The 13,312-nt window shown below is 33.5% G+C and overlaps 1 long non-coding RNA gene across 1 annotated transcript; it reads left to right on the forward strand.

The window, feature by feature from the left end:
• Positions 1 to 2,463: 2,463 nt before the first annotated feature.
• On the forward strand, positions 2,464 to 9,942 carry LOC146995628 (uncharacterized). The gene is made up of 3 exons (XR_015042469.1): positions 2,464 to 2,703; positions 3,392 to 3,438; positions 8,818 to 9,942. It is a non-coding gene; the product is annotated as an uncharacterized LOC146995628 (long non-coding RNA).
• Positions 9,943 to 13,312: the final 3,370 nt, after the last annotated feature.

A 13,312-nucleotide genomic window follows, 5' to 3' on the forward strand; every position in this document is an offset into this window, starting at 1 on the left:
GAAAATAGATAAAGATAAGGCAATGCATAAAGTTCTCTTTCTAACTGAACAAAAATCTGATTTTGCGAATTTAATTCATAATAAGTTATGGCTACAAAAGCTGCATTATTTGAGTGACATATTTGAAAAACTAAATGATCTAAATTTGTCGTTTCAAGAAAAAGGTTGCAACATAGTCATATTCAAATTAAAAATTGATGCTTTATTAAGAAAATGACCATATGGAAAACTATGATGGAAAAGGGTTTGTTAGAAATGTTTGTCGCAACAATTGAATTTTTAAATGAAAATGATGAAATAGATAAATCAAAAAGATGATGTCTTGAGAAAAACTTTAAGAAATATTTCCCTTCAAATTTTAGTGTCAAAGAACTAATATGGATTGTGAAACTATTTAGAATTAATGTGGAAAATATTACTCATTTGCCATTAAAATCACAAGAAGAACTTGCTGATTTATCAAATAATTCGGGATTGAAACTTTATCTTTAATACGAAGTCTTCAGAATATTTTTTGCTAGCAATTGCAAAAGATTTCCAACAATTTCTGAAACTGCCATAAACTTTTACCTTTTTCTGCAACATATTAGTGAGAGACATTTTCATCTCTAACCACCATAAAATCAAAAGTGTCAATCAAAAAAGTTTAAAAAGCCCTGATTTATTACATGGTAAAAAGTGCATGCTTATGCAACTGAAGTATAATGGTTAGTGTAAAATATAACTTGGAGAGACATTTCATCAGTACGGTGTTTGCATAACATTTTCAAGAGAATGTTACATGAGTAATGAAATTCCAATTGCTATACTAAATCTCTCTCTGCTAGTACTTACAAAGAAAAAACTCAAAGTTATCCGTTATCCAGATACCCCAATGCAACTATTATTTTATGACTTTAATTGTAAATAGGTTACTTAAATTTAAATATCGCAAAGCCTCGAGGACTATCTGTGTAAGAGGAGGGATACCTTCGTAGAGGCCTTTCTAAGGGAAACTAGCTCATATTTATGTTACACATGGGGTAACCACAAAAACCAACCATGCAGCCAACCTGTTCGCCTGGGACGGAACCCAAGCCAGGTCGAACTACCAGTATTCAGTTGTCTTAACCACTCAACCACTGGTGGGGCTCTTAATTCTAAATAGAAAATTATACATTGCACTCCTGTAATACTCTTTTTAAATGAATCACATTTCAAGGAAAACAAGCTCTGAAGTTAATTCAATATTACAAATTTGAGAAAAATTCAACTTAACATTAGTATCCTGATCCTGTAAAAATGAACATTTTTTTTAAAAATTAAAAGGTCATGATGTTGTTGTGAATTATAAGACCTCATGTATGTAACATTGATATATTAAGTTTTAACTCACCTTTATGTAATCTTGCATGCATTCCCATAAAGCATCCAATACTTCTGGTATCACTCTTGACAATGTTTGTTTAGGTATTCTAAACAAATACTGTAAATTTGAATAGGAACACCCTGTAACATAATAAAAAACTTAAAAAATAAATTTATTAAAAATGATGTAGTGATATAATTATGATATTTATTCATTATAAATTTCTCAAAATTTAAAAAATTGTGGTTAAAATTATTGTTTGAATTTGTATTCCAATTTTTGTGAATTTGTTTATTAATTTTATAAAAATTAATTGATTTTTTTTCAATAAAATAAAAATTAATTTACCACCAGCTAGAAAGCGTAAAGTAACATGCAGCCTCTCAGATGGTGAAATTGCACAACGCATAATCGTATCCTGTTTTTTAATTTTGCTGCTCACTAAGTTTAATAAATAATCAAAATCGCACGGCATCATTCGCAAATACTTTCCAAATTCCACCCTGTCTTCAAAACGCAGCTCTTGGAACAGGGTATTATGGGCTCCATGAATTTCTCTGCGTTTCACCCAATTTCTCGTCCAAATACGCTTTCTTTTTTCTTCTTCTGCAGCAGCAGCAGCGAGGATCAAAATCGCAGATGTTGCTACAGTAGCAATTAACGGGAAATCTTCATCCATTTTTATTATTGTCGCCTAAATTCACTCCCGCACAGTTTTGTTTTCACAGTTGTTGATAGTGTGACGCTACATAGGGCGGGAATTCTTCCTCGGACAGTGATTGGTTAAGGCATTTCCTGTACCGAAGACAAAATCGTTGCGTGTGGACAAGCAAGCTCTCGCAGATAAAATCGTACGAGAAAGTCGGCCGATAAAATCGGTACGTGTAGACGGGCCTTAAGTTTTAGAATTTGTTTAACACAAATGTTTGGCAACATTCATCTGTATTGTAAGTAAGAGGTTAGCGGGGAAGAGGGAAGTGTCTACCCGTACGACGTCGGACGTTTAGCTGAAACATGGTAAAAATGCTAAACGTACGACTGGTTGCGCAGAGACCATCTGCGCATGAACATGCCTCCAATGTGCCATGCGAATCGAGCGCCATTTTGTTCTCGAACGTGGTGGGGTGGTGTAGTCTTAAGTATGCGAGTGATATCTATTGTTCCAAATTTTAAGTTGAAATTCAAATAAATTAAAATTCTAGTGCTTTTTCCACTTAAATGAATAGTCTTTTTTTAATTTAATTGTCTTTTTGATTAATTTTAATCATTATATTTTTTCTTGAATTTTAATCATTATATTTTTTCTTGCACAGACCGCAATTATAGGCATAATTCGTTTTCTGCTGAATGTATAGGTAAGAATTATTTTTGAGTTTGTAAATATTTAATTAACTTTGAATACAAAATTATTTATGAATTGTATATAGTTTATTGGTTTGTGTGTGCAGTTAAAAGGAAGAAAAAAAATTCGTGTCATTTATGTACTTGTTCACTCATTTTTCTTATTAAATACTGCGATATGTAATATATTCTTGTATTTCTGTGTTCTTTTGAAGAAATATACTCATTTTTTCATGTTCTCTTTGATATCGTATTAATAGTAATGTTAAATATCTGGCTGAGCAAATATTTTGGTTATCTGCGCTCAACTTTCCAGACGTTATTGGAAATCAGCTTTAATAATGCATCTAGTTGAACATGCTTAGCCAGAAACATTAACATATTAACTTCAGCCGAGCTAGAGCGTGTAATATTAATACCAAAAGCCTAACATTCTATGTACACTTATTGTAAGCAATTCTAGTATTATTCTGTTATTTGTATCGAAATTAAAAATTGCAGCGGCAAGAAGCAGTAGCTTTTGCCGTGATGGTTGTTTTGTTATTAAGCCCAGTTAATGTTCTCTTGCCTGTATGCAGTGTGGTGTGGGTATGATATGGCTATTCTCATTCTTGATTGTAACGTAAAATTTATAATTCATTATTTGCTTAAATGAATAGCTTTCAATTGTAATTATTTATGTTAATTCATTTTTTTTTAAAGCAAACTGGTGATTGCGATCTTTTTTCCCTGAATTTCTGCATGTATAGGTTAGTAAAAACTATATTTGTAATTATTTAATTTCGGTACAAAATGTGTATTAAATGTATATAATTTGTATGTATTATTAAATTTCAGAATGTAGTTGCAGATTAAATAATTACATGGTTCTGCTCGATTCAGGGTAAGAAATGAATATGGTGTACTTCAAAGGTATTCTTTCAATGCTGTGCGCATAATTCTATTTTCTTATTCAAACGTAATTGTATAGTGTGGCAGTGATATTGATGTGCTTTTTTTTTTTTTTTTTTTTTTTTTTTTTGTTGTTGTTGTTGTTGCTGCTGCTTATGTACTTATTTACACAAATTTTTTATTACATTCTGTGAACAAATTTATAATTTTGTTGTTGTTATTGGATGAGCATTGGTGCTAAATGTCTAGCTGAACAAATTAATATTTTTCTTAATATCAGCAAATATTTCAGTTATGTGTTCATTTGGCAGCATTTACTGCAAATCAGTTTTAATGTTGCTTCTACTTAACCAGAAACATTAACATTGAAGTTGAGCCAAAGTATGATTTGCCAAGAAGCTAATGTGTGCTATTTTTTATGAGATTCTGGCCATGTCTAACCATATGCTTTTGCAGTGCCTTTCTTATTTTTTTGTCTGCCATGGTCCATATGATTTGTTTTTAGGATTACAGTATTTTTAAATTGTTAAACTTGTACTCATCTTCAAACATGTCTTTTCACAACAGCAATATGGTAAAACTACATATTATGGTCTAGATTGGCGAATTTTAAAAAAACTGCCAAGTCGCCAAATCGATTGTTTTCGTGTGTTTTAGAGAATCGCTAACTCATCATATCGCTGCTTGCAAATTTGAATTAATTCTGTAAACATGCAAAAATATCTATAACAGGACTTCAAGAAAAACAATGAAGAATCACCCACTGCTTGGTGCATTTTTAAGAATTACGCATCCTCGGTATCCATGTACACATCGACCAATTTTTTACTTGAAGAAACATCTTAGAATTGCACAACTGCAGAGTCGTAGGCAAGAAGTTGAGTATGCAGCTGAAATCATAGAATGAATGTCAGTTTGTGTTTGCTTCACTGTGTTTCAACAGTTCTTGTGTTAAGTTGGCATTAAGGTAAAAAATTACAAGAAGAAAGGTTCAATGTAACCTTTGTATGTATTTATGGGATTTTGTCAACGATTACCACATCAACAAATACATTTTAAACTATAGGAAAGCTCGTTCTAATAATGTATTGAAAAAGTGGAAAATGAGGGAAATATTTTTATTAATTTGAGCACTGTAAAGTGGGGGGGATATAGTAATCCATCATTGGCAGGTCTTCGATAAAGCAACATGCATCATAATAATAATCTTTATGACTAAAGGTAAGAATCAGCCACAGTGCAAAAAAAAATCCCTATTCTGTTTTGACATTCAAAGTTAAAATATGCATCAGATGATTGTATAGTTCATTAATGCCATATATTTTGTTAATTTCACAAAACTGGATCAAATTATTTCGTAACAGTAATTATAAATTTCATAAAGTTGCCAGCTGGAATGTCCTCTGGAGCAGGATTTTTAATTTTCTTTTCTGTTTCAAGGGCAAACTTGCTAGCAAATTCCAATCTGTGTAATTATGTCGTATATTAACCCATTAAATGCTGTGGTGCTCATTTGGTTATCATAAACAGTCAAAAGTCTTTAATTTGGACTCTTCGGCGATTTCGGATTATCGTTTTTTTTTTTTTTTTTTTTTTTGTATTATAGCTCATCAGTTTAAATCTTTTAAGGTGGCATGCAGAAATTATAAAATTAAAAATATGAAATAAAGAGCAATTATGATCTAAAGGGTATCAAAATTTACAAAAAAAAGTTTAATATTTATTTGTTTACTTTATTAAACTTTTCTTTCAACGTGCGCATGTGTAAAGCATACATTACGCATAGTTGAAATTAGAAAATTGTAAGCAGAAAACTATTTCATGTGTATTCGTGATATTTATAATGATGAATTTGATTTAAATCATATCAAAGACGGAGGACATCGAGATGAAATACTGCATTTAGTGAGGAATTATAAGCCGAATAAAATAAAAACATCTGCCCTGAAGATGAGGATAGTGCTGACAGATCAACTTCCAGTTCATTGTGCGCTGCAACGTACCCCCCCCCCTCTCCCGCAGAGCAGCGCGAAATTGATAAACAGATTTCGGAACGGCTAGAGAAACAAATCACCTCTCTGTCACTTTCTTCATGCCTTTAACCATTTTTTGCAGCAATTCCACTTTTTGTTTGATGGACATCAAAACATGCTTTCGCTTGTAAATCCTTTGATATCTCCAGAATCGGAAACTGTTTTTGACATAATCGAAAGTTCAAGCTTACTTTTTATAAAATTGCTCTAACAGTCTGCAAAAAATAATAAGCCGGATCCAATTAGAAGAATAAGGAACAACGCGATCTGCAACATTAACTGAAATAGATAATTTTAGCTTAGCTTATACCGTCCATTATACATTAAACGCATATGCGCATGCGTTTAAGCATGTGCAGAAAGTTTGTAGCTTTGAGGTCCGGATTATAGATCATTCCAGATTAAAGACTTTTGACTGTACTTTAAGCCACCTAGTAACACCATCTAGCTATCTCGGAGGGAAAAAAAGGCAACATTCAACTCATCCACTGAATGTCATTTGTAGAAAACCTAAAGTGATCACTACCTATACGCTCTTATGCTGAGCTCATGTTCATTTCCACATTCCACTCTCCTCTTATCACAAAAGTGAAACATGTGTTTTGAAAACGGATTAGACATAGTGGATTGAGGCTAATTTTGGTCATTGTGATTGTACTATATTATTAGTGAGTGTTGATTAAAGCGGTTATTTACTTCTATCAACAGTCCCTGCTAGACGGGACTTTCCTGAGAAACAAGTTTTTGGTATCACTGGTTTAAATGGGAGGATTCTTAGAAAAAAAAGAATCCCACCTAGCTACAGAAACAATGTAGCGGCTATGTGATATTTCTTCAAACCTCGCCAAAAATGTTTCAGCTGAAACTCTGTCCGGGGTAGAAATGAACCAATCAGATGAAAGTTCTGCTTCTGAAGGATCACGTGGTCCCAATCTGAGCGATAACGGGTTTCCTGGAAATGTGCGGGTTCTGAGAATTGCCCCTTTCGTCATCCAGTTCGGCATAGCCGAAAGATAATGTAATTTTAAAAATTAGATAATGCTTTTTTTTTTTTTTTTTTTTTTTGGTCAGTGTAATTTGTATAGATGATGGACACAAATTCATAAAGCCGCATTTGGAGATTACAGTTGATACTGAGTAGAATTTTAAAAAGCATTTTATGATTGCATTGTACAAGAAAAGGCTTGAGAAAAGCTTTGAAAGAATTTAAAGATAATATGGGATTCCCAGAACCTCTGTAATTCTGCCTTTGAAGATGATGGCAATGATTTTATAAACGTGGAGCTTCCTCCACAGCAGGTTGATGGAGTTTTCTGATGATGGACTAGAGGCAGAATGAGGCATTGCTAGGAGTGACAAGTGTTATTTAAGATTCTGTGCTTAGCAATGAATCATTACGGGCATTTCAATAGAGATTAAAAATTGTCTTCAGTTAGTCATTTATCTTCAGTAACATACGAGAGGATGCTGAGCAGGCACTGGATGCTGTAGACACACTAATGTTTGTGAAAAATGCAACACCATGAAGGAATTGTCGGAAATGAATGAAATTTATTCCGCATATTACCAATAGTGATACAAGTAAACGATCACATTTACAAAAAACAAAAAAAAAAAAAAAAAAAAAAAAACGAAAGTTGGAAAATCAGTACTTTGGGTTTCTGTCATGCTGAGCGAGAGCCTGTACACATCGTGGCATTGAATCGTATAGGTTCTGAATGTAATCCTGGGGAATGGCTTTGAATTGATGTGAAAGTTCAGTTTCAGTGTGTGGCCCACTAGCTGTACGTGCGAGTCGCTGACCGATGAAATCCTAGGCATGCTGATTGAGCAACATATCTGGGAAAGATGCAAAACCTGTTGTACCTTAAAGAAGGCTTGTGCACAGGAATTTTTTCCCCTAAAATATAGTGCCTGGAATGCATCAAATAATGCATACTCTGTCATCATTATACTCCAGATTGTAGCAAGATTTGTTGGAGAAAGCAACTTGTTGCCACAGAGCACGCCAAGCTCTGAGTTGCAGTGCTCACTGAAGTCGGAGGCATATGTTACTCAGCGACAGGGCAATCCTGCGTAGAGGAACCCTTACATGCAGTTCATGTTGCAGAAGACAGCGACGAACACTTGTAACTGTGCTCCAATATTGTACTAACATACGAGAGGATGCTCTACAATCCATCACAGCCATGCAGATGAGGTGTTTGTCGTCCTGTGCTGTTGTGTGCCCCATTGCCAGGATTTCACCTTGTTTGGTTCTCGCTGTCCATTTCTTCCAAACATGCATCACTGTTGTGGCATTGTGCTGCGTGCGGGCTGTGATTGTTTGATATGAAAGTCCACCCTCTTGCATACAGACGATGTGGCCTCGTTCAAACTTGTTGGTATGGCATCCTCTGCTGTTGACGAGGCATACTGAGCACAAATTAAATGTTCACTGCAGACGGAGGATGATAAACAGATTTCAGCACAACTTTACAGTCCTTTACAACTGCCAGTTCTCGTTTCATGCATGCATAATCCCTTTGTAATTCTAATCATTTGTATGTCTTAATTCACTTTACATTTCATGTAAGTTTGGTTCAAAGTGCATAATTCCTTCATGGTTGTGATTTTCACAAACATTAGTGTATATTAGGTAGTCCTAACTAAAAAAGCATCTTGAAATAAAAGTATGCAGTTGTCCAGATCAAATGTTTATTTTACAGAAAAATATAAACAGCTTATGCATACATGCATTGTTTTTATAGGATTCTGATCATACCTGAATAATAATTTTTCACTAAGTTGTATTTTACAATAATTCTTTCAAATAAGTAACAGTTACTTATCCATTATTTTAATTAAAAGAATTTTGTATATATTTTGTTCTTATCAACTAATGAAAGGGATGTATATGTATTAATTTTATAAAATTCATGTGAATGTATGCAAATAAATTGTTTATAAATGTCACATAAGTTTATACCTCCTTAAACCATTTTCATGTAAAACAGAAGCCTTATTCATAACAATATAATCAAACATACCAAGGTATAATTTTATTAAGACCCTGAGTTACATCAGTATGAACTTATGATGGAACTATTGGACCAATACTCATCATGAGTTGAGGATTACTTATAATTTGTCAGTAGGCATGTATGAAAATGGGTTTTGTAATTAATATTGAATGTATAACTTTTTCTTTTCATATAAATACAGGATTTCATGTCTGCAGATAATGTATTACAAGAGGCTGTTGTGTGCCAGTGGACAAGCTGGTGAGAAGCTGAACACTAATAGCTTGAATCCTGGTGAATGGACTGCCTGCATAAGCGTCGTCAAGATTTTTCCACGTGTAATATGAATGCAAGCCAGTTTGCCTTAAAGCATCCCTTCTTGGAAAATATCTTCTAATGTTTCATCACAAAAATCAGCCAAAAACTGTTTCTCATGATTTGAAAAATACGTATAAAGGAAGTCAAATTTAATTGATAAATTGTGCATGCTGAGATTGTATACTATATCATATACATTTTTGTAATATATTTTCTGTATCTCTAATGTTGAGAATTTTGATGTTTTAATTTAACCCTGAATAAAATGTTAAGTACTATAAGCAAAGTAAGCAGTTTTGTATTTGATGTCAGAACAATATTTTTTTAATTTTTTTATTTTATACTTGTATATTTTTGCTTATGATTGGAATTTTAGTACAAATTATTTTGGCATGATGTGGCCTGTTCTCATTTAAAATGCATTTTGTATTTTTTTTTTTCCTTCTGTTATTTGCATTATAATAGTTTGGCCATAACAACTATGGATGCCAAATCAACATGTATGGGAATAACTGTATTAAATTTTGAGAAAACCTTTAGGTGTCATTTATTATAAAGGTTGAGATGATTGTTTTTATAAATTCATTCATTCTTATCTATTTAAGAATTATCATTTAACATAAAAATATGAAAAAGAATAATATATTATAATACTAAATAAAATATACTTTTATATATATATATATCCAAGCTCACTATATGCACACTCAAAGAGATACATTTCTTTTTTGTGATGTATGTGATGATAATTTACTGTTAAGTATCTTAAGTTGTTCAAAAATAGTGCTCATTTTTCATAATGCACCAAACAAACCTCACATAATTAATTTAATAAAATATTATTGCAGAGACATATTTTTGAAATTGACATTAGTCCTCTATCCGTCCGTCCCATAGGGATAACTATGGGGCAGATTCCTACTGTCATCTACAATATGTCCAAGCCCTTCGCCAATGACAGTTGCTTCTCAATACCCGTATTTTACAATTAAATTCATGAACCTGATCTGGCTGAGTTTCATATCAGGGGAATTAAAAAAGCAAAATAATTCATTACCTAAAACCATTTTTCTCCAACTAGCTGGATGATTATGTGATTGGTGTGCATGGATGGTAATGTGAAAGGATATGATTAGATTTCTTCTAGGTCATAACAGTTTTTAATAATGTTGTTCTTTTTTTCTTTAAATTCTTTTTTTTTTTTTTTTTTTTTAATTTCAATGCACACTTTTTTAAAAGCAAACTGAATTAGCTGGATGATCACTACAAGTTTCTTGACATGTTTAAAAGTAAAATATTGTATCTACATTCATTTTGAATAAATTGTTATTACTATAGTCTGCAATCATTGAGTTCATTTTAAGATTATTTGTCCTTTTTTTGTTTGTGGAATAGGCGGCTGTATTTTTTAGATTTTCTGTTTATTTAGCCAGTTTTCTATATAATGGCTAACATAAAATATAATTTATGTTAGCCATTATATAGAAATTTATGTGCCATGTTTTAAAAATTATGTATATCTTAATTTAAGTTTGTCTCATGTCAGATGAACAATGCTGCTAGTCTGGTTGAGAAATTAAGAAAGTCTGACCATTCCATGAAACATCTTTTAGAACAGCTCACTGATTAAAATACATATACACACCAATTAACTGTGCTCATCAAAAGTGCTGTATTATTTAATGCTTCTTCTGATGAGCAAAATTCAAAGCATTATTTCTCTTGTTTCCTGTGTATGAAATTTGTAGCAAAATGGAATTATTATTTTTTTAAATTTCATTCAATGATATCACTATTTTTATATGTCTGATAATGATCAACTGCATAAGTAATATCTATATGCAAACATAAACCAAAATCTTGCTTTAGAAGAATACCCACTGGTGTCGGTTCTCGAATAGATAAGACACAGAATACTGGTGATACAATTTAGGTTTGAATTCTATCAAATGGGTTAGCTACATCTCTGTTTTTACAGTTTTCCCTATGTTTAATATGAATACAAGTCAGTTTCATTCAAAAAGTGCTCAAAGAAGGGCATCTCTTCTTTTAAGCAGATACCCCTCAGGACCTTTGCCATAAAAATTCAACAGCTGAGCATGTACTAAAAGATAACATAGTATACAAATGTCCATTTTATAACTTTCAAATGAAGTGGTCGATTTAAATTTAACATCTGGTGCTATAGCAATATACGAGACTTGGGTAAACAGCCAGTTGATATGGTCTAAGGAACAGGGTTTTTAATTTTATTTTATTTTCGTATAGCAAACTAGCTTGCCTATGCATATATGCAAGTCTAATTTATTTTTTACAAAAGATTCATATTAAAATACATACACATATGACAAAGAAATGTATGCACATAAGCTATAACTAATAAATCAATTGAGCAATATGTGAACATAGATGCTAATGGTTCAAGTGTCATGTAGCAGGGTATGACTGCAAACCCTATAGTGGTGCTGCAAACAAAAATTAGTGTCTGATTCAAAGCAGGCATAAAAACTAGTATACAGTTTGTCCCCATATGACACAAAACAAAAAGTATGTAATCAGAAAAAAGATCATGTAGACATTGATTTACCCAACTTATAAGCTTCGGTAAAGGCCTTATCATTCGCCTTAAATCTGTAGAATGATCAGCACCCTTCTGCTTTGGAAACAGCTCCAGAAAGACATGTTAACCTAATCCACACTACAGTAGAACATGTGCCTCTGAACCATTACCATCGAAACTGCAATTTCAGAGTCACTATGTACACTAATCTCGATATTAAAGCACTGGTAGCTCTATTTGAGATTGTGCTATTGTAGATGAGTGTAGAGCACCATAGAACGGTGATGTATAATATTAGGTTTATTTAGGAGCCAAAAAAAAAAAAATCAGAAATGGCCTATCCTGGATTCGAAATCTGGGCTTAAAGACTGCCATCCAGAAGTGCTTCTAATTACATCATGAAAGCATGCGTTGAGAAAAAAGAAAATTCCGTACATTCTTCCCCATTTAAAAGGCAGTTGGGGAGGTGGTAACCTAATCGCCACCTGCTGGTGGTGAAGAATTATCGTCTACCACATTTTAGTTTGGGAACCACTTGGTTAGTTGGTTGAGCCTTTAGGTATTTATTTGAAATAGAAAATATCAGCGAATGACCGCCCCAGGATTTGCATTCTGGACTTCCCTATTGCCAGCCGAACGTGCTTCTAATTAGAACACGAAGCCAAGCGGTAAGGAAAGAGAAAATTAGTGACTTAGTATCTTATTTTATTTTGGTTGCACACAGTTCCTATATGTAGCTAAGCGAATTTCCCGGTCAGTAGCATAAATCCCAACCTTCCTAGTGGACAGCGTGCTTCCGCTCCTGTAAAATATTGCGATTTAAGAAGTCATCCACGATAGCTGATCAGTTCTGCAATTATATAAATAATAAAAATTAAGAATGAAATGGAGAAATTAATGTAACGTTAGTACAAACAAGAAGATGCAACAAAAAGATCAATTAGGAGATCACTTAGGGTCCGGTATTGTACAGCATGCACATATACGTAGCATGACATCTATGGGGTGTAGGAAAGGGTATAAAGCATGGTGTATGCTCAAAACATGAACGGAAGCTACTGTACGGTACACTCGGTTTTAACAACATCGATTTGTAGTCTCAGCGTGACAGTTCTATAGACAATATCTGGACGACTTTGTCTGGAAGTTTGAAAGAAGGCCAAAGTGCGACTATACACATCATGTCAGTAGTTTGGATTACATTTCGAACAAAGGGAGCAGCTATCAGAATGTTTAGTAATGCTCATTGCCAAATTAGACTTTTATATGCCCGTAGCACTTCAAAGATTTTGCTGCCTCCACATACATCTATAGTATAACGCCTCTTTCTCATCATTCCCTCTTTCTCGGGCTTGGATTAAGTGCACTAGGTATCTTCTAAAATCTGCAGTGAGAATTTTATTTTTGTGGACCCTTTGCACTCTTTGTTTGAATCTTTAAGCACCTTTTAGTAACGCCGCCTTTACCTGATGCCCTAAGCACGTGCTTACTTTCCTTAATGGCCAATCCAACTCTGGTAGTGGTTTTCCACAAACAACCACGCCAGGATATGAAGAACTGATATCTTCTCTTACAGATGATGAGTTGGGTTCAGTTTATTTAGTTATGGTGAAACATTCGACGGCTACCTGTCTAAGGGAAGGGATGGCTTCGTGAAAGACTTTCTAAGGGAAATTGGACTGTATATAGGTTATACATATGGAAACCATGAAAACGCTTAGTTAGCAGCCAATCTGCTCGCCGGGATTCGAGGCCCGGCCCGAGTTTATCGGCTTTACCGCTCGGCCACTGGAGAGCCGTCTTTAGATGATGCGATATC

This window comes from Stegodyphus dumicola, chromosome 8, assembly GCF_044657685.1.
Source record: "Stegodyphus dumicola isolate Sdum_Otavi_A_Nest chromosome 8, ASM4465768v1".
NCBI lineage: Eukaryota > Metazoa > Arthropoda > Arachnida > Araneae > Eresidae > Stegodyphus > Stegodyphus dumicola.